A 22,783-nucleotide genomic window follows, 5' to 3' on the forward strand; every position below is an offset into this window, starting at 1 on the left:
TTTATATAGTAAATTGTTCAACCTGAATTGCTTGCAAGTGCTGCCGTATATAATGCAACTTTGCATAAGGGCAGACCTTAAGCCGTAGGTTTTCAATGCAAGGTGGAAGGTTGGGGATTGTCAGCAAGAAGAACAAGTTACTTCTTACCTTGTAACGTTCTTTCGACGGGATGTTCCTCCGACGTATTCCTCATCTTAGATATCTCCTTCCAGCTCTGCTGGCCTCGGAAAATGTTTTCTCTCTAGAGGGCGCTGCGCGTCGACGTCCTTCGAGTCGATGTCCCTCGACAGCCGCCGTATCGACGTCATCCTGGTTATAAAGGCTGCGCGCAGCGCCCGTTGCTCAGTTCCGTTTTGTAGCCCACAAATATGCTTTCTGGACTAAACTAATCACCCTGAAGGAGCGTAAACTGCAACAACAAGGGAAGTAGAACTGCGGGGATGGATGGGAGGGTCGATGAGGAATACGTTGGAGGAACATCCCGTCGAAAGAACGTTACAAGGTAAGAAGTAACTTGTTCTTCGAAGGGATTGTGTCCTCCGAAGTATTCCTCATCTTAGATATGCTCCCATAGCAGTATTCTATTATTGGAGGAGGGAGTACTGACTTCATGCTGTCTTCTATTGATGAATAGAATGCAGTACAGCCCTTCCAAACCTAGTCTCTTGACTGGAGGAGGAATCCAAATTGTAAAATCGTGTAAAGGTATGGACAGACGACCATGTAGCGGCCGCACAGATGTCTTTAACCGGCACACCTCTTTTGAGGGCCGATGAAGCTGCAATACCTCTGGTCGAATGAGCCCTAAGGTTTTGAGGGGGCTCTTTTCCTGCCAATTTAGAACATTCCAGAATGGCTAGGATGATCCATCTGGAAATGGTCTGCTTAGTTATTGGTAACCCCAGCTTGTGACCTGTGTAACCTACAAACAGCTGGTCTGCCTGTCTTACCCTGGCTAGTCTACTGTTGTAAAAACTTAAAGCCCTTCTAGGGTCTAGCCTGTGTAACCTCTCTTCCTCTTTCCCCGGGTGAGGAGGAGGATAGAAAGATGGTAGGGTAATCTTCTGAGTGATATGGAATTCAGAAACCACCTTTGGGAGGAAATTAGGCTTCACTTGCAGGACAACTTTGTCTTTGTGAAAGATAGTGTGAGGGGGTTTACAAGAAAGAGCTTGTAATTCGCTCACCCTTCTAGCAGATGTAAGTGCTATTAATAAAACAGTTTTAAGGGTAAGGAATCTTAACGAACAAGAATGGAGTGGTTCGAAAGGTGTGCCCATCAGGAAAGTTAGGACTAAGTTTAAATCCCATAGGGGAACTTGGAATGGTCTTGAGGGATAAACATTGGTTAACCCCTTAAGAAATTGTATTACCAAGGGTAACTTGAAATAGGATGGTTCTTCCGCAGTACGCTTAAAGATGGATAGCGCTGCGAGATAGCCCTTAATGGTGCCAACTTGAAGGCCTGAATTTGCCAAATATAGTAGGAAGGACAAAACCATTAGTGTACCACATGAAAAAGGGTCGATATTCTGTTCTCTACACCAGCTGCAAAATCTGTTCCAACAGCAGCGGTATAAAGACTTTGTTGCTGGTCTCCTTGCCGAAAGCAACACCTCCATAACATCATCAGGGAGGTCCCAATCCTTGTACCTCAGCCTTTCAGAAGCCAAGCGTGAAGGTTGAGGGTTTTGATGTCTGGATGGAGAACCTGACCTCCCTTCTGTGAGAGTAGGTTCTCTCTGAGTGGAAGTCGAATTGGAGGGCAGATGGACAAGTCTAGAAGGTCCGGGTACCACATTCTCCTGGCCCAATCCGGGGCAATTAGGATCATGGTTCTCCAGAATCTTCTCAACCTCCTGATCAGTTGAGGAATGACAGGGACCGGTGGGAACGCGTACAGAAGCGGAAACTCCCAGTCCACTATGAACGCGTCTCCCAGAGCTCCTCTCGGGGGAAATTCCCTTGAGCAGAACAGGTCGCATTTCCTGTTGAGGCTGGTGGCGAACAGATCTACCTGAGGGGTTCCCCAAAGGGCGAAGATCTCTAGAAGGACTTCCTGAGCTAGCTCCCACTCGTGGGAGACTGTGCTCTGTCTGCTCAGAGCGTCCGCTGTCAAGTTCTTCTATCCGGCTAGGTGAACTGCCGATAGAGAGATTCCTTCTTGGATTGCCCAAAACCAGAGCTGCATCGCCTCTCTGCACAGGGGTAGTGATGCTACGCCTCCTCTTTTGTTGAGGTAATGCATGGCCACCGTGTTGTCCGTCATTATCAGGACGTTTTTCCCTTGTACAGCTGGCAGGAACGCCTTCAGCGCAAGTCTGATGGCTCTCAGCTCTAACAGGTTGATATGTAGTCTGGACTCCGATGGAGACCAACGACCGCTGATGGTCAAGTCGCTGGCGTGGGCTCCCCACCCCGTGAGTGAGGCATCCGTGACTACTGTTATCTCCGGCCAGGGTTGCCAAAACTGTTCTCCTTTCAGAATGTTCTCCTGACAGGCCCACCACTGAAGGTCTCGAGCCACCCTGCCGGGAACCTGAAGAAGATCTGTCATTCTCCCTGAGAATTGTGACCACTGAGTCCTCAGTGCCCACTGGAGGGATCTCATTATCAGGCGAGCCTCTGGCACTAGGAAAATGCAGGATGCCATGAGGCCTAGCAACCTCAAAAAGTCGAAGGCTGGGAGACGTTGGGCATGTTGGAACTTGGTAACCATCTGTAGAATATCTTGAGCCCTCACCTCTGGTGGCGAGGCTTTTCCCAGGGAAGTGTCCAGGATTGCTCCTATGAACTGGAGTCTCTGCGATGGTATCATTTGTGACTTCTTTAAATTGAGGGAGAAGCCCAGTCTGTGAAGGAAGTGGCACACGTGATTTAGCTGGATCTGAGCTTGTTCCGAAGAAACAGCCCTGATCAACCAATCGTCCAGGTAGGGGTAGATGTGAATCCCTTCCCTCCTTAGACTTGCCGCCACTACCGACATTAACTTGGTGAAGACCCTCGGGGCGGAGGTCAGCCCAAATGGCAGCACTCGAAATTGATAGTGAGAGTTGCCAATTGCGAACCTCAGGTATTTCCTGTGTTTGAGATGGATAGGCACATGGAAATAAGCGTCCTGAAGGTCCAGAGATACCAACCAGTCCTGGAACTGAAGGGCCTGGAGGATCTGAGAAAGAGTGACCATCTTGAATTTGTCTTTCCTGAGGAATTTGTTCAATTCTCGCAAGTCCAAGATGGGTCTCAGTCCTCCGTCTTTCTTCGGAATGAGAAAGTAAGGGGAGTACCAGCCCTTGTTCCTCTCCGCTACAGGTACCGGTTCTATGGCACCTTTCTCTAGCAGGTCCAAAATTTCCTGCAAGAGGAGCGGATCTGGAGCTTTCTGAGAGCTGATCCCCGGTGGATGACTCTGAGGTATACGTAGGAAAGGCAGGCAGTAACCTTGGGCAACTGTTTCAATGCCCAAGCATCTGACGTGATAGCCTGCCATACCGCCAGATGTTGAGTCAACCTGCCTCCTACAGGTGTCCTGTGAGGGAAGTCCTCAGAGTGGTTTTGGGGCGGCTGATGCAGATGCCGATGGTAAAGAGGCACCTGCTGTTGCTGCGGCTTTTGAATATCTACCCCGTCCACCTCGGGTAGTTCTTCTTTGTCCCCTTTGAGCCGGTCGTCCTCTACCTCTTCCGAATGCGGAGTAGAAGCGAAAAGACTTGCCCCTCGCAGAGGTTCCTGTGGGACGAAAAGGAGTCTGACGGATTGCAGCTCCTAGGGATTTTGCTGCTGCTTTTGAAGTTTGCAGTTTCTCTAAACTGTCATCCGCCTTTTTCCCGAACAAAAAGGAGCCATCGAATGGCATGTTCAAGAGCCTGGCTTGCACATCTGGGGAAAAACCAGACTTTCTCAACCAAGCGAATCTCCTGGTTGATGTACTTGCCGCCATTGCTCTGCTAATACCGTCAGCCGAATCAATGCCCGTCTGGAGGGATTCGCACATAGCGTCTTTACCGTCCTGTATAATATTCAGAAACGCATCCCTTTCTTCTCCCTCCGGGATGCAGTCAGCCGCTGTAGAAGCACACTCCCAAAGTGTATGGCTGAACCTAGCAAGGGTGCAAGTAGCATTAACAGATTTTAACGCCATGCTACATGCTGAAAAGAGTTTCTTTGCCATAGCATCATATTTTTTATCGTCCCTGTCCTGTGGGACGGTAGGATAAGCCGTCTTGACATCGGTAGAGGAGGCTGCCTGTACCACCAGACTTTCTGGGGATGGGTGTTTAGACAAAAACTACGGGTCTGTAGAGGATACCCTGTACTTTGTAGACAGTTTTTTATTTACTGCTGGTACGACATCTGGGGTTTCCCAGTTTGTCATGATCTTCTTCTGAAGAGCTTTATGAAAAGGCACCACAGGATCCTCCTGTGGGCCTTTATCAAGAATATCCGTGAGGTCATCTTGTTGGAAAGATTGTGAAGGTGCAGACCACCCCATAAACTCTGTGATCCTGGCCATTAAGGCTCTGTAGGGGGTTTCAGCATGTTCCCCCGGGTCTGGCCTAGCAAACTCCACCTCAGGGGAGGTGTCTAACCCACTTGCCTCATGTAAGGAATCATGAAGATCCTTTAACCTGCGTTCTTCAGAGGAAAATTCCTCTCTAATTGGGGTTACAGGTCCCTGCAGCTCAAATGTGTCTTCCTGTTCAGACAATTCACCCTCTTCCAATATTGAGGACATAGTTCTCAATTGTTCTGAACTCAAAGGGTGTAAACCCCATTTCCAATGCTGAGGGTGCCGAACTTGTCATAATCGGCCTCGAAAACGTTGATGTCGTCGACGCCGAAGGCTTCGAGCGTGGCGTCGAAAACAAAGGTGGAGGCCTCGAAGACCTCGACAGAATTGGGATTCTACTCGACGATCTCGAAGCCGTCGAGGACCTGGGGATAGACACTGGGTGTGTCGTAACCGTGACTTTTCTTGGCGTCGACACCCTGGCGTCGAGTCGACAGACTCGTGTGTCGAAGGTCCCTTCGACAACGGCGTCGAAGACATCGACCTCGACGTCGACGGAACTTTCGTCGACGGCGTCGACGGAACCTTCGAGGAAGGTTTGGAGGTCATAGTCCTGCTCGAGAGTTTGTGACGCGCTCGAGAGGTTTCCTTCGCCGGGTACTGCGACTCGCGGCGTTTTTGACCTTCGGGTCTTTCGACCAGAGCATCGCTCTCGGCAGTCTTCGAGGGGGTCGAGGCCGCTTTCTCGAAGGCACTCATCATATTTTTGCGGAATTCCTCCCATTCAGCCCGGGAACTATGTTTCGTGGGGCACGGGATTCTCTTTGGCGAAACAGAGGAAGAGGAAGACGGAGAAGGGGATCTTCGACATCTCCTCTTCGAGTGTTTCGATCTCGAGGAGTGATGAGACCCACTCCGAGATCTGGAGCGCGAATGGTGACGAGGAGACGAATGTCTCGACTTCGTCGACGAAGAAGAAGCTTTAAAACTCTTACCTTTCTCCAGCTTCCCCCTACGCTCCTTCAGGGCCTTAGCTGTCATGCACATACAGTCCTCGCACTCCGAACAATGGTGTTCAGCTCCCAAACACCACAGACAAACTCTGTGAGGGTCAGTCACCGACATCTTTTTCTCACAATCTCGGCATTTTTTGAAGCCGGATCGAGGAGTTGTCGGTTCCGACGAAGAAGCCATCGAGTACGGTATCGAATAACTCGAGGTAAATAGGTTTAACTGACAAAACTGAGCAACGGTATTCCGAGGCACTGAGTACGCGCGGAAAAACGGAACTGAGCAACGGGCGCTGCGCGCGGCCTTTATAGCCAGGATGACGTCGGCGTCGATACGGCGGCTGTCGAGGGACATCGACTCGAAGGACGTCGACGCGCAGCGCCCTCTAGAGAGAAAAAATGTTCCGAGGCCAGCAGAGCTGGAAGGAGATATCTAAGATGAGGAATACGTCGGAGGACACAATCCCTTCGAAAGAACATTCTCAAGTCTTGCAGCAATGGAAGTAAATGATCTGCCATCTGTTGCCACACATGTGAATTGGGAGGGGGAGTAGGAAAGGGACAGCAAACTGGCGCAGATATAATATGAGATCATAGGCATACAGGGAGACCCTATCATTTGCACCCGTTTGCCAACGAAACACCCAAATTATAGGGTGCCACTGTTACCATTCAGACAGTGGGTCAATAACCAGGAAGAAGTGTGGAAAAGGGGAATCCATACAAGGTGCTCCTGCTCAGTGGGAACTCTGTTGGGGTGTCTCCACTGATTCTAACTGCTGCCAATGGTTCAGCATATAGCCCTGTACACACCCCAGGCAGACCAGCCCAACCCCCATTTTGCTCAACATTGCCCAAATAAACCACAGTCGAAGGCCCTACAAGAATCCACGATTACCAAGGCTAGAAAGGAATCAGGAAGCGCACCCAAAGTGGTATTCTTTTAAAAAGCCTCCTGCCATTCATCCATGTCGACCTGCTAGGGATATAACCAGAATAATCTGGGTGGTTCAACAATGGGATTGCCCTCATGTGTGGTCGCCCATGTCAAAACCAGCAGAATCTTAGCTCTGAAAAGTCCTGGTTGTACATGAGACATGGGAAGAGCCAGAGACATGGTAGAGAAGATAGCACAGCAACCTCAAACAACTCTTTACCCCCTCCCAAAAGAAATTAGTCGCACGATTTACCACCCACCGAGCTTTGAAGAAAATAAGCTGGAAATTCAAACTAGCATGGAGAAAACATAAGCAACGGGACAAAATCACGTACAGAAAACAGGTGTGACTACAAGCAAAAATCCTAAAAGAAAAGAATATACACTATGCTGAACGATCTCGAAAACGGGGAATACAGAAAAGGCGATGTTCAACATCATTAATGCGATAAGAAACTCGACATCATGCGTCAATGCCCCCACTCAGTCCCACAAACTCTACATTGACCTCGCAAATGTTGGGATGCACGCACAGCATTCTGACAGTGGAAAGAAGTTTACGGTATGCAAGTTGAATTAGTCCCTGGTGCAGCTTGTTTAAACGCAGCAATGTTGCAGTTAGTGTGTCTTCTGTGTAGTTTGGAGATTTGGTGAATATGTTACTTTGTATTTAGTTTTGAATACCTTTTTAGGTTGCATCATGTAGCAACATAATGAACAACAACGTAATAGCAACGTCATTGTGTGGGGTACAACTTGGTACCGCATAGAAGTGAGCTGTGAGGAGCTCAGTGTTCGTAAGCGAGAGAGCAACATTGTTTTTGCTTTAAAGGCGAGGGAAGAGTTTTTCGGTAGAGAGGGTGGTTGTAGTGGGATACAGTAAACTTGTGAAGTGGACACCTGGGGATTTAGGATGACTTAGGATAAATATGTAGTTAGAGTTTACATAAAGCCTTCTCAAAGATTGTAGGCTTATTGTAGTTAGACCCTTAGGCTGAAGAGTTTCTGGTTTGAAAGGGTTGAGTTTCCTTCCCTCCACGAGTACATGGCGATAGCAGGCCAAATGGTTCCTGGAGGAGAGGACGGAATGAGCTACCATTAGGTTTGTTTCTATGGTTAGATGGGTCTGAGGATGTGAGGATGTGAGGGACAAACTTCCAGGGAACACAAAGCCTTGTTCTTGAATGGACAGCGGGTCTGGTTAGGATTGCGAGGGACGGATCGGGGTTAGTCAATAAATGCATGAAATGGATGCTCGAGGGCAGAGCTTGACCAGTGTTTTATGATTCCATTTGGGTTCTCAGGGAGATGAGCAGGATCTGTGCCAGGCAGGCTATAAGATTTAAGATGGATGTTGCATGAGGTGGTGCGAAGGAATGCTGAAGGAATAGTTCAGGACACCAGCTTGCCTGGGTTAATGAGGAAGCTATTAAAGGAACAAAGGAGTGGCCACTGTCTTCACTACTCCTTCTCTTTGATGGGGTCTTATCGAGGTTATGCACATCACAAACTGGGTTAACATTTTTCTGACGAATGGGATGAGTCAACTGTTGAAAATTATTTGAGATAAGCGACCAATTATATTTCCGGAGGTCATGACTGGCTACGTAAGGAGACCACGTTTTTGTGTTTAGTAAATGTATCCTATTGGGTCTGAGAATATAGTGTATGTTTAGGTTCTTTGTATAAGGGTTAGCCAATGGGGATTGTGGGATGACGTAACTGGTATGTGTAATTAGGTAAATTATTAAATTGTGTGTAAAAAAGCTATAGCTTTGTTGAACACAGCGTGGAGTCGCTAGTTTTCAGCTTTACGATACTGACTAACCCCCGCTGTCACCCCCGGCCGTTTTCATGTAATAAATTAGCTTTTCCGACAACGTGCATTCAATCTCCTGAGTTTTTTTATTGTTGCAGGGTTTGGGTTTACCCTTCTACACAAAACACTTTAAAACACTAGATGTACAGACCAGCATTCAGATGCCTCATGAGGGCAGGAGCTCCTCACCTGCATCGTCCGTTGCAGAAGCAGCGCGATTCCATCTATGCAGACCAGGTAAGCCCTCTGGACTTTGTTGAGGCATAGAAAAGTTTTTGTTTAAAAAGAAGCAGAGCGACCGCATACACTGCGCTACACAAAGGCTGTGGGTAATCTACTCAGCGAAGACCTATTGTGTAACCACCAGAAGCAACCTGATTTCTCAAGAGAATTTATTCTGAAAAAGCATCTTCCAAAAGGACCAACACTGCCTCATCTCGTCGAGAAACACACCACCGTTGAGTTCCCCCTGTATGATAGGTTGCCTTTCTCAACTAAGAACCAATCCTCCTCACCGGTAGGCGGAACCTGGCACCTGCACGCCAAGGCCCCGTAACCTAAGGCTCCTCTGTCTAAACTTGTCTGGGCCGAGGAGGGCTCGGAGGGGACCCTCCTTTGCCCCCCTCTTTAAACAATGAAGCAGCCTCATGATGCATAACCTGCCACCTCACAAATCTGGGCCCCTGCGCCCCCCACACTCTCTGGTGACCTACCATTGAGTAATGGCCGATCATTTTCACTGCCTCCTCCACTAACAACTCTGAAACAATCTGTGACTATATCTCTCTGCCTGCCTGCCTGACCTAATCTAATCTACCTCTCCCTTCTTTGCCTTTTGTACCCTTTTTAGAAATTCAAATCTAGGTGTGTGTTTTGTTTTGTAACATCAGAGGATAGCACAGGGGCAACGCAAGACCAAACAGAGCAACAGAGGTTTGAAATCCCTGATCCACGCTTAGAAACTGAACTCAAGTGCGGTATTAGGAGCGTTATAAATAACAAAAAAATAAATCCTGCACCCTTTTTGCATTCCATTTTGTGTCCCTCTTTGTAACTACTAGGGCGCCTGGTGAGCTCGGGCTAGGATTGTGCTGTGCAGCCACTCCTCCTTCCTCAACCATCCTCTGCGGCCCCTATGGCACTCATCATCTCCCCTATCTTCTCTAACTGTTTCTATTATCACCTACCCTCCCTCTCTCACGAAGTGTGGAAGGGAAAAGCACAAAAGAGACACCCTGACAACCAACCCTGGTTTACCCATCGTAGACACCTATGTCAGTGCTACTTTGCCGATATCCTCTTCTCTGTCCCGTCCCCAGATATACAGACTCCTCTTCTCTTCTCTTTTCTTTTCACATGCGCTCCCATTAATGGTGGCACCAAATGGGAAGTCCTCTTGGCGGGCTTTGCATCATCCATGTGTATCATTTAGGTCCATCATACTGGCACTATCTTGGTTCAGGGCCCTCAACCCAACCTCCTACTCTGTGACCGGTGCCTGCTGTCCCTTAGCAATTTCCCTCTTTCATCTGCTACTCCCTCTTCCACACTCTGCTCCCCCCCCCCACCGATTGGTGTACCACGCCCCTGTACACCTTTTCGGAAAACCTTCAAAGGCTGAGACCTCCTGCATCTAGCCACTCTTAACGCTCGTTCAGCCATCAAGCACTCTGCCGACATCTGCCTCCTCCTTGAAGACCTGGACCTCGACATCCTCGCTCTTACCGAGACGTGGTTCGATGCCAGCTCTGTCACTGCTTTTGACTCCCTTCTCCCTGATGGCTACAAAATCATCTCCAAGCCTCGCCCTAACCGTGCTGGCAGTGGGGTTGCTCCGATTGTCCCGGAGTGGGTCCCTTCCTCCCTCATACCCACCCAGCCTTACTCTTCCTTTGAAAGCCTTGTGTGCAAGGTGGTCATCTCTCCCACCCGGCTCTACCACTCTGTTCCTCTCCGAATGGGCAGATTTCTGCTCCTCACAACTACCACTAAACTCCTTCTCATGGGGGATTTCAACATCCATCTGAACTCCTCCATCACCGCATCCTCTCTTTTCCGTGACCTCTGCATTTTCTTTTCCGGTCAGACCCACTTGGCTGGACACTATTGATGTCCTCATCCACTCCGATCTTTTACTCTCCATCCCACTAATCACCCCTCTCTCTCTCCTGATCAGACCTCTCCTTTGAGTCCTCTAGGCCCTCTGACTGCCTCCATGACCATCAATCGGGATTCTGAACATCCAGAGGTATGGAAACTGCTCTTCTGAACACCTGTGAGGAATTACTTGCATCTCTCGATTACAACTCTCCAGCTGTCCTCATTATACTTCATCTCTCCTCTGCTTTTGACACAGTTATTAGGGAGAATTTTCATTTTAGTGATTCATTCCTCCCACCTTAGAGACCCCGAGCTCTTTTTCCGGACTTTAGGACTTTTTAATTTTAACCCTGGAGTGAATGAGACCTTTTTCTCACTCTCTCATGTGTTTTGACCTGATTTGGATTATATGTTTCCACTATTTCTGGAGTCTGACAAACTCCATAGGCATCTACTTTTTGTATCTTGGCACACAGCACCTTTAGTGCAGTGTCACAGAGAATTCCTTTAGATTTCTTTTTTTAAAAACTTGTATTTTTGTTGACAGAGGCAGATAGCATACACACATACATCGGAGCAGTAAGAACAAATTTGGTACACATACATGGATACAAGGACTTATATGCAAAAGTAAGACAACAGAGGTCAATTAATAACATATCATGGGTCACCAACGTCTCAAACAGCTAACGGAGAGGGCAGGGAGGACTCGTCCAACGAGGAAGGGTCATTTAAGCTATTCAGGTAGCTGTTGAAGGCAGACCAAATATTATGGGGACGGGAACGGATCGGGAGCATGCCCAGGAATTCTTCCTCGCAGTTTCGAGACCACGTGAGCAGATTCAGCCATTTTTGATATGTAGGGGGGGGGGTCAAGCTCTTCCAACTCTGCAAAACACACTTCTTGGCCACTACACAGCTCACATTCAGGTACTTAACCACATCTCTAGACTCCCCAGGGCCCCACAACCCAAACAGGACCCCCATCGGGTTGAGATCGACAACAGAGTCAGTGATTGCAGACAATGTCTCTATGATCTTACACCAGAATGTGGCCAGCTCTGGACAGGTCCAAAACATGTGTAGGTGGTCGGCACCCTCCGCGCCACAGCGAGGACAGAGCCGTGGATCAGAGCTTGTAAACCTCAAAATTTTACATGGAGTATAATACAGCCTGTTGAGCAATCTATATTGTATGGTGCGGTAACGAAAATTTAGGGACACCCTACTGGTATGAGAGCACATCTTTTCCCACAGTTGGTCGGTGAGTTCCACCTCCAGCTTAGAGGCCCAGTCCTCTCGAGCCCTGGATGGTTGGGAAGGGGCGGCAGTCAGTAAAAGTTTATATAACGAAGAAACTACCCCTCGGGCACCACCCGAATTAGCGATGTAGGCAATTCCAGGGGAGTCCCGGGGCTCAACAGGAAAATCAGGCCACGCGCTGCGGAAGGCAGCACGGAGCGTGTAGAACTGTAGTAGCTCCATAACAGAACCAGAATGCCCCGGCTTCCACGTCTGCGGTGTTATGAACTGCCCTTCTGGGTAAAAATCAGTTAGGGCACGGTATCCCAGCGCCTCCCAGTGTCGCGCCAAGGCGATGTCATGCGTGGGTTCCAGCCCGGGAAGGTTCCAGGCGGGGAGCCACTTGTAATATGGGTGTTGTTCGTCACAGGTTTCAAACAGCTGGCCCCAGGCCTGTACCGTGGTCCTGACCGGATCAATGGGCGAATCCGGCTCATACTTTTTGTTCAGAATCAGAGACATTACATTAGTGCCCGCCACTGTCAACACCTCCAGCTTGACAGGAGGACGGGGTGGGGGCCCAGGGTACCAGTATCATGCGAACTGTGCCTGTGATGCCGTCCAGTATTTTAGCAGGTCCGGGGCTGTGAAGCACCCTCTGTCATAGGGCAGACACATGTCCGACCACTTCTTACGCACCGCGCCAGAATGCCATAGGAATTGTGCAAGCAATTTGTGCAGGTTCGCAAAGTTTTTCCTACCTGGCCAGACGGGGACATTACCAAAAATGTATAGTAAATTGGGGAGCAGGATCATCTTCACCAGTGAGAGTCTACCAGCTAGTGACAGTGGAAGGGCGCGCCAGTGCGCAATTTTGGCCTCAGCTTGCTCCGCCACAGCCCGATAGTTGCCTGCGAGTAGTGTATCCCTGGTCAGGGATACCTGGACCCCCAAGTATCTAATCCCCTGCGGGGACCAAAGTAGCGGGTACTCAGTAACAGGTTGTATCGTGGAGACTGTAAGAGGGAAAATCTCAGATTTAATGTAGTTTATAGTGAACCCGGAGTATACACCTATACGGGTGATATCGCTTAAGATCGGGTCTAGGTGAACAGCTGGGTCTCTCACGAAAAGTAACACATCGTCCACGTATAGAGAGACAATCTCCGGGGCGTCTTTCAGCCTTATCCCTTTTCCTGCGTGCCGCTCCCTGATATAGTCGGCCATTGGCTCTATTGCCACGGCGAATAAGATCGGAGAGAACGGGCATCCATGTCGGGTGCTTCTAGAAAGAGGGAACAGAGCAGACGTCTGGGAGTTAACTCGGACCCTAGCCACCGGGGAAGTGTACAGCAACTTAATATACGCTATCATGTTTGGCCCTATACCCATAATCTCCAATACCAACCAGGTATATTTCCAAGACACCATGTGAAAAGCCTTTTGGGCATCCAGAGTGACCGCCACTGCACTTGCACCCTGGTCTATGCGGGCCATGACATTGAGTAGCCTTCTAATATTGTGGGACGTCGACCTCCCGGGGACAAAACCTGATTGATCATCATGTACCATATAGGACATGACCGGAAGAAAGCGGATGGCAATCACTTTGGCAAATATTTTAGTGTCCAAATTCATTAATGAGAGGGGCCTATAAGATCCGCACTCATCAGCAGGTTTTCCAGGTTTGAGCAGAACTGTAATGACGGCCTCACGCAATGTCGGAGGAAGGGTACCCAGCCGGAGCGATTCGTTCCAAACTTCCAGCAATTTGGGGGCCAGAATGGCCACATGCTCCTGATAAAACTCTGCTGTCAGCCCGTCTGGACCAGGTGCTTTTCCCTTGGGGAAATTGGATATTGCCTCAACTATTTCATCCAGCAGTATGGGGGAGTCTAATTAGTCTCTGGTTGCAGGGGAGATGATTGTCGTGGGGATCTGCCCGAGGAGGTCACGCATTTGGGACTCGCTATGTTCAAGGGGCTGGGAGTATAGATCAGTATAAAAGTCCGCAAAAACTTCCAGGATTTGTTGATCGGTCCATCGTTCCGATCCCAATCTGTCCTTAATGCTGGTGATCTGTGTTTGACCCCACTCGCCCCTGGCCACTGCAGCCAGTGTCCTGCCAGGCCTGTCTCCTTCTCCGTATTTGCGAGCCGCCTGTGGGCGACTGAAGTAATGAACTTCCCTGGTGGCTGGTTGATTAAAGAATCGGAGCTTCTCACTAATTCGAGAGAGGGTGGCCGGGTCAACAGAGGTAGGGTGCACGCTCTCTAGGTCGCGTAATTTGGCTTCAGAGCGGATAAGGGCTGCTCTTATGGCTTTGAGCACTCCTGCCTCCCTCGATATGGACATTCCCCTGATGAAGACTTTGAAGGCCTCCCAACGGACCCCCAGGGAAGTGGACTGGGATAAGTTAAGGTCAAACTAGGACCGTATGTCGGCAAGAATATCCGCCTTAAATACTATGTCCTGTAGGGCCAGAGACTTAAAGCGCCATGAGTTGATTGTGGGGGCAGGGACTCCCAAGTCTACAGACAGCTGGCTAGGTGAGTGGTCCGATAAGGTGCGTGCCAAAATCCGAGTCTCAGCCACCCTTCCCAGGAGCGTACTAGACAAAAGCAACATAGCAATTCTTGAGGAGATGTCGTGTACGGAGGAATAGCGAGTATATTCCCGCGTCTGCGGATGCATTACCCGCCACGCATCTCGAATGTCGAGCGTCGCGCTATGAGTCTGCTCGCCGCACTAGAAAGCAATCTGGGGGCAGTGCCTGTTCTGTCCAGTGTGGTGTCCAATATGAAGTTCATGTCCCCACCCCAAATGATCTGCACTCCCACATAGCCCAATAATATGGTTACCACCCGGTCGACAAATTCAGGAGAGTCCACATTAGGGCCATACGTATAAACCAGCAAGTATTCCCTGTTAGCTATTGCCCGTAGGAGAACATATCTTCCCTCCGAGTCTACATAGTTCTTGTGGAGTACAAACTTGAGTGACCTATGGATCATTGTCAATACCCCTCTGGCACGAGTCGAGTAGGAGGTGAAATATCTATTGGGACCCCACGATGGTGCCATGCACCTAGCCAAACGGCCCTCAGAGTGCATTTCCTGCAAGAGCAAAATTTTACAGCCATGCCTATTGGCGTGGGCCATAATTTTACGGGCTTTGGTGTAGTTGCTGAGACCCCGGACATTCCAGGACATCACTACTGTCGACATTTTAAAAAACTAGGGTACATCCCACAACCTTTGTCGGAACTTAGCCAGTGATTTAAGGAAGCCCCCCACAGGGGTGCCCCGATGTCGCGTGTTCTGCCAATCCGCCCCCGTCATTTACAATATAGTCCCAGAGATCCCCAACATTACCACCCTCACTGCCCACCCCCAACTTGCAGTGGGAATTCCCCCCCCCCCAAAAAAAAACATGTGCGATCAACCAAGCCAGCGCAGGTGCCAGCAAATAAACCGACACTCCCTGGGCAAGAGAGGTCGGAGGGCACTATCCAACGGGGATATGCCCATGTTCTGGCCCAACTGGGGACAACCAGCAATAATATCAAACCAAACATGAACATTGCAATCGCAGTGGGGTGTGCTGTTGCCGTGCGGACGGCCTCTTGAGCATCACATAGGACGGCAAGCGCCGGCAGGTCAAGTTCTGCGGTAAACGGATCTCAGGTCAGGTCCCGAATTCAACAAATCACAGATGAGATCAGATGGTGATGAAGGAGCAGCAAGTGGTCTCAATCAAATCAATGCTCTGTACGAAGAACGAAGAATAATGTCCAAGGGACCAAGGTTAAGCCCCAGGCCGGATGACCAATCACAGGGTTTAGGTTGCTGGGGTTGCTGTACATTATTGCCATTAACACATTCCAGTTGAGAAGAGGTAATTACTAGATAGATCAGGCCGCTTTAGGGTATGATTACATGGCGTCAGCGGGATCGTCCCTTGGATTGTGCAGTGGTATTTCTGACTCGATTAATTTCACCGCCTCATCGGGGACCGCGAAGAAGTAGAGTTTCCCGTTATGGGTCAGTTTTAGTCGAGCCTGGAATAGGATGGCATATGGGACATTGCGTTCCCTGAGCAGTTTTTTAACTACAAGGAATTGGCGTCTCTCCTGCTGAACCGCGACTGAAAAGTCGGGAAAGATCCTGATGGTGTTGGCTTCCAGGCGCAGGTCTCCCTTCTCCCGTGCCAGGCGCAGGATAAGGTCTCTGTCCCAGTAGTTTAGGATCCTGGCGATGATGGGTCTCGGGATGTCGCCCAGCTTGGGACGAGGGGATAAAGCCCGATGAGCACGCTCAACTGTAAAATACGGTGACAGAGCTGGATTGCCCAGTAGGTCTTTAAGTAGGCTCTCGACAGCGTCCTCCATGCGCCCATTGAGTGCGTTCTCGGGAACGCCGATAATGCGTAGATTATTTCTGCAGGAGCAGGATTCCAAGTCATCACACTTAGCTTTTACTGCCTTCATGTCTCGTGACAGGAATGCAACAGTGGACTGCAATGTGTGTATTTCATCCTCATTTGTGAAGATCCTGCTTTCAGCCTCTGATTCTGGTCCCGGCCTGATCTACACGTGTCTTGAGCGAGGAGACGTTGGCATTTATGTCGTCCAGTTTCTCGTGGAAGGAGGCAAAGTTTTTGGCCATCGATTCCATGAAAGTGGTGAGGTCAGGTCCCGATGTTCCAGAGTGAGCCTCCTCCCCGGGTTCTTCCTGCAAGGGCAGCGATGAGCAAGCCTCAGTCCTCGAAACAGCCCTTGCAAATTTATCCTTGGCTCCCCCCTTGGCGCTCCCCCTCTGTTTATTCGGCATGGTGGATGGCGGTAGATGCCAAAGTGATCTGCGAGCGGCGCCCGTGGGGAGAACAAGTGATGAGGGCCACGAGGGTCAAGTTAGTCCCCGGATGAAGATATCAAGCCTGTGGGGCCCCCGCTAATGTAGAGGCAGATGACACTGGAAACTCTGGGTGAGGTGGACGGCAGTCCCAGATGCCGGCGTGTGGTAACCGCCCTCTCTCAGGGAGGCCGAGGCGTTCGTAAAGCAGGCCCGGTGACTGAGTGGCCCCCAGCGGAGGCAGGTCCCAAGTGGTGTCCAGGCGAGGCCAGAGGAGGGTGGGCGGGCGAGGGTCTACACCCACCCTTGAAGGAAAACAGTCAGATGTACTGGATGGACAGGATGAGGGGGCCTATGTCTAGGCTATGCAGTTTTCCCCCAGGCGGCGCGGGCCGCACCGGCCTTCAGCACAGCCAGGCCGCACAGCAGCAGGGGCCCCAGGCGGCCCAGAGCACGGCGCCGGTGCAGTTCTTGCCCCAGTGGCGGAAGGGTGCAGGCGAGACAGATGGCAGCAGGAGGGATCCACACAGTCCGCCCTCCGGAGAGTGTCAGCCGGCGGTTCTGGTGTGGATCAGGTAGGTAGGGGATTGGGGCGAGCGGTCGCCGTGAGCGGCATGAATTTAATGGGTCTTGACCCTCCTCCGCTCCTCCCCTTATCAGCGCGGATGCAAAACTGTGAGCGCAGCCGGGCTCCGGCCCGGCCGCCACACGTGGCCCAGGGGAGGGGCTCCAGCCCCGAGTGCAGGGATGATGGCCGGGGCGTGCTCCAGTGACGGCCCCGGCAGCCGAGTGTGTGTGCCGCGGTGCGTCCCAAGGGGGGCCGCCGTGGCTGAAGGGCCAGGTCCAGTCCCCCAGTCGGGGCGCGGGTGATTCAGCTGGGCACTCGGGGGGAGAGGCGGAGCAGTCCGGCAGCACGTCGCGGGCTCCGCCGCCCTTCAAGCGCGCCGAGACTCGGGTAGAAGGAGGCGGGGGCCGGGCACACGATGCAGCCTCAGTGAACCAGCTGGCCTCCAGTGAAAGCGGCCAGCAGATGGGTCCCCAGCCACCGAATCGTTCCGAAATTTCGCCAGGTGCAGCCTGACACAAAGGGCCAGCCGTCCAGCCATGAAAAGAGTATGCAGGGCGTCGATGAGCGCAGATGGAGGAGGATGAATGCCGGTGCCGCACGGAGCTCGAGGGCTAAACAGCCATCTTGGGCTGCTCCACAGCGCCACCTTTAGATTTCTAATAAGGTTTCAATACCTTTTCTTGTGCGACTACTGTTCCCAAGAATAGTAAAGTGAAATTGTTAAGCTCACCTGGTCTCTGCGTAGGCGTTGGGGCACGGTTGCAGTCCTCCCGGGGGATGAGGTCGCTCGGGTCCGACTTTGCCCTCTGCGCTTATGTGGTGACTGGTGGTAATAGGTGATGCTGCTCGGGACTGCTCCGGTTGATTAGTTTTGGCGAGCACTCTGTCCTGCTGCTTCTGGCAGGGGCACTTGTATGATCTGGACCGAGTTCCTTCACTGGTCCCTTGCATGTGGTAGTCCAGTCCTGCTGCGACTAAGCCACTATACTTCAGGTAAGTGTTCCCGTTTGCCTCTGTATTTCCTTGTCTGTTTGTGTTGTATTGTAAAGTTTGTTGTCTTGTATTGCTGTCCGTTCCACTTTTGATGTTTGCTCTTTTGCTTTCTTCCCTTGCAGGTGATGTTGCTGGCCCAGCAGAAGCTGCAAAGATCGAGGTGACAGCCGGAGGGAATGAGGAACGACGCTGCAGTGGTACAGTAGCTGGTAAATTGTTAACTAGGGGGCATGCAGCGTTGAAATGCGGCACGGCCCTAGGACGGATGTTCTAACCTGGTCTTTCTTCTTCTTCACAGGGTCTGAGTTTGTGGATGCAGAGTGTGGTGCTGCGGCATCAGGATCAAGATCACTGGATGTCAGGAGAGGAGTCTGCAGATGAAGCGTTCAAGCACCGGTTTCCTGGAGGTGAGTATGCAGGAGATCGCCTAGTTTGAAAGGTAAGTAAACTGGTCCAAGTGGCGTTGAGTGTCACGTTGCACGCGAGTGCACAGTAACGCGAAGCACCAGCCTTAAGGATGGAGCAGTTTATATAGCTGAGCTTCTGAAGCCACGTCCACCAGGTTCAGCCTGCTACCACACCCTGCCACACCCGATGAGTCAGCACATGAGGATGTTCTCTGGAATAAAGGGTTTCAGCTCCTGGAAAGTTCTTGTAAAATAAAAGCACTCCTGCACTGAAATAAAGTAAAAGCACTCCTGCACTGAAATAAAGTGTTCCTGCTCACATCTCTATAAGAGCCTGGAGCCAAAGGCGCTAGGACCGAGTCCAGCCAGGGCCCCTGTGTTTATTGGTCCCAAAGGGACATAAGTGAGTCAAGTGACCCATTGCCCCCATCACTAGATGGTGTGGTTGCTGTGTTCCGGGGCCTGTGGCCATGACAGAAATTTACTTTACTTTCCTCTTAGTAGGTCCAGCACACACCATCTTATGTGGAGTTCTGGGGGTTACTTAGTAGCCCCTTATCCTACTCTCTCATGTAACATTTTTTCTTTTAGCCCCACTACTTTAAATGGCTGGTGGCAATGGTTTAACCTTCTTACCATTGTGCTTTTCGACCGCAGGCTGAATCCTCAGCTGCAGTATAGCACCCATGGGAATTTTGTCTTCTTTGTTCGCTATTTTCTGTTTGTGAGGTCTTTCTTGGGTTTTACTCTGCGTGTTGAGCCAGGTTTGATCCCTTTGTTCGTTTTGCCTTCAGCGGGCTTCAGCCCTGAAGCCCGCCTCTGGCTCTAGTGTGTCCAGAAAGGCAGAATGCGAGGGAGTTTCCTGAAATTCCCCTGTCCTTTCTCTCTAGGAATGCCTGAATGCAACCAGTCCCAATTGGCTGGCTGACTGTCATTTCAGGACAGCCACCCTGCTGTGTGATTGACAACCTTCTAGGCTGTACATGAATGGGAGAGAACTGCTTAAAAGGCAAGGGTTTTGGGACTAGAGGCAGAGCCGACCACTGGGAGAAATACCCAACGAAGTAACTGTGAACAAAGCTTGCTGCATCCTCCTGAATCTTTGAATTGCCCAGTGAAGCCCTGCTGCTGTGCTGAAACTCCTTTTTCTGATTGACAAGAGAAGCTCCAGAAAGGACGACTTCTTCCCTTGGGTTAATGGGACCAACTAACTCTGAGACGAACTCCACTGGACCATCTTCCTTGATTGGCTGTTCACATGCCCTGTGAATCTGTTTAAACCTTTCCTTCCTTTAACCTTTACTCTCTGCTACCTCAGAATCTGCAACATAACTAGTGATATATAAATCCCATTACTGTCCTTGTAAATGAAGTCACCTCTGGGTATAAAAAGCATCTCTAAAAGAGTATCCACTAACGTGTGCTTATTCTGGAAAAGTATTTTTTTTTTCCACTTTGTGTTTATTGAGCATTTCAAATTTCAACACTCACAAAACATTTCCAACAAATAAAACATTGTATTCCCTACTCCCCCCTCCCCTAACCACCACCACCACCACCCCAAAGCCCCCTGCCCCCAAACAGAGAGCTACATAAGGTTCAATGAGCAATACACAAAACGTGCACGAAGGTTAGAACAAAGGAATTGAACAAGGTGAGACTTTTCTACAGCCCGTCCCCATCGGTAAGGTCCCAGGCAAACACCAAACTGAACCGAGGCACATTGAAGTACAGGCTACCCCCTCTCGCCCTCGAACCCAATTCACAGCTCGAGAAGATTAGAGCCTTAGGGCTTCACATTCCGCACTTAACAGCACAGTCATCCATTCCTGTAAAAAAGAGGACATGTTGTCATTGGCTATCGCCGCAAGTTTCTCATACGTAGAGATTGCCAAAAGTTTATTAAGCCACTCTGTCTTCGTTGGAGCATGAGGACTTTTCCATTTCTGTGCTAGAGCCATTCTACCCGCCCTCAACATAGCTCCCTTCACTGTAGAGAAGGGCAACATCTCACTCTCAGGCTTGGGGACACCCAGAAGGATCTCCATGGGATGTAGGGAGGCACACGTTCCCAGAATGCTCTTAATCCAGCTGAGCAGCTCCTCCCAAAAAACCTGAATAATCAGACACTCCCGCCACATGTGCAACCACGTGCCTCGGCCAGAGCAAGCCCTGGGACACATGGGGTTACATTAGGAAACATCTTGGACAGGGTGGCGGGCGGCCGATGCCAAGAATGGAGAATCTTAAAATTATGCTCCATGGCCGCAGTATACAACCTCCCTTTGTAAATAGCCCGAAAAACCAGCTCCCAAGAGCTGGTTATCAAGGCCCCCCCACCCCAACCTCTCCTCCATACATGTTTAAACGATTGCCTGCCCTCTAAATATGCTGTAATCAGGACATTATACATTTTAGAAAGAGATCCTTTCCTGGAACTGGCCTCCACAAAGATTCTTTCAAAAGGGTGGAGTACGGGAGAGGGGGACCACCCAATCCTTCTGGGTAAGAATGCCCTTAATTCGCAGATAATCAAAAATAGAGATTGCCTTCTCTGGGACCACTTCAGACACCTGGGTGAAGTCAACAAAACACCCCTGATTAAACAATTGTGCAGCCCTCTCCAGCCCCCGGTCCGACCACAACCGAGTCCCTCAAAATCCTCTAGTCCCTAGATTTAGCGGAGGGCCCCACAAGGACGACAGTGGGGAAGGCCACGAAGAGAGGAACCTGTTGACTCCATTCGGCTTCCATAGTGCCCAGAGAACCGAAAGGATTGGATGGGATTTGGCCACCACCGGTAAAGCGCCTGAAGGGGCCCAGAGCAAATCCCTGACCTTATAAGGATGAACCTGCACATCCTCTACATATGTCCAATACGTTCTAAGGTCATCCCTGAGGTGTTCCAACATCACCCGCAGCTGAGCTGCTTTGTAATACAGTTTACAGTTCGGAAGGCCAAAACCTCTGTACGCCTTTGGGAGAGTCAAGGTGTCGTATCTCACTCTGGCCCTCTTACATCCCCAGACAAAATGAAGAAGGCGGAGAGAGTCAAAGAAAGAATTCGGAATGATACAAGGGAGAGACGAAGAAAATAGAGAAGCCGGGGGAGAATATTTATTTTCACGGAGGTCATACGTCCAAACCAAGAAAGGGTGAGTGGAGCCCATCTATCCAAATCCCTGAAAATTTGGGCCTGCAGGGGGAGAAAGTTTAGCTCGTAGATCTTCCCAGATCCCTAGGTATGCTGGTTCCCAGGTACCTAGTACTAACGCTCTCAACCCTCATCCCAAGTACTTCTGTCATTCCACCAATCTCCCGGTCTACCATACCCATCGGCATAATGCAGTATTTGGACACATTGATCTTAAGCCCAGAGAACACCCCCAAAACAACGAATTAAGTCTAACAACCGTGGGAGGGAGTCGTGAATCCCAGTCAGATACACCAAGATATCATCCGCGAAGAGAGACAACTTGAATTCACAATCTCCACAGCGTACCCCCGTGACACCCGCATCGTCTCTAATCGCAATGGCAAAAGGCTCCATTGCCAGAGCATACAAAAGGGGGGAAAGAGGGCATCCCTGGCGAGTTCCTCTGGATAGCGAGAAGCCCTGGGAAGTACTACCATTAACTAACACCTGCGCCGTGGGTCCATTATACAGGGCTAAAACCCACCCACAAAATCGGTAACCGAAACCCATTTTACGGAGCACTTTTCCCATATATGGCCACTCCACGCGGTCAAAGGCCTTTTTGGAGACCAGCGAGAGGAGGTAAGCCTCAGACTCCCGCATGGACACCTCAAGCATAAGACCCAACGTTTTCTGAATATTGTCAGAGCCCTGTCGCCCGGGGATAAAACCGACTTGATCCCCATGGACCAATGAAGGAAGGAATCTGGAGAGCCTATTCGCTAAGAGCTTGGCTAATATTTTAACATCTATGTTAAGGAGGGAAATGGGCCTGTATGACTGGCAATGTGAAGGGTCCTTCCCATCCTTCGGAATGACCACAATTAGAGCAGACATCATGGAAGGGGGGGAGGCAACCCGTGTCCAAGGCGTCGTTAAATACCTTAGCTAGAAAGGGAGCCAGCGCGGACCGGAATACCTTAAAGAACCGGACAGTGAACCCGTCATCTCCTGGAGCAGTGCCACTCTTCAAAGAGGAAATTGCATCAGTTATTTCCTGAGAAGATATGGGTAGCTCCAGGGAGGCAGACCTCTCTTGAGCAAGACACAGTATTGGAAGAGAGTCAAAGAACCGGTCCACATAGGCTCCATCCCCAGCATATTCAGAGGTATAGAGTTTTCCGTAATAATGCCTGAACTGCTCCGC

At 50.3% G+C, this 22,783-nt stretch overlaps 1 protein-coding gene across 3 annotated transcripts in view; it reads right to left on the reverse strand.

Moving 5' to 3' along the window:
• DYNC2H1 (dynein cytoplasmic 2 heavy chain 1) overlaps window positions 1–22,783 on the reverse strand; it is a 3,314,293-nt gene that overhangs the window by 3,263,768 nt on the left and 27,742 nt on the right. The gene's annotated exons all lie outside the window — the stretch shown is intronic.

Source organism: Ambystoma mexicanum, chromosome 7q, assembly GCF_040938575.1.
Source record: "Ambystoma mexicanum isolate Mex_15411 chromosome 7q, UKY_AmexF1_1, whole genome shotgun sequence".
Classification (NCBI taxonomy): Eukaryota; Metazoa; Chordata; class Amphibia; order Caudata; family Ambystomatidae; genus Ambystoma; species Ambystoma mexicanum.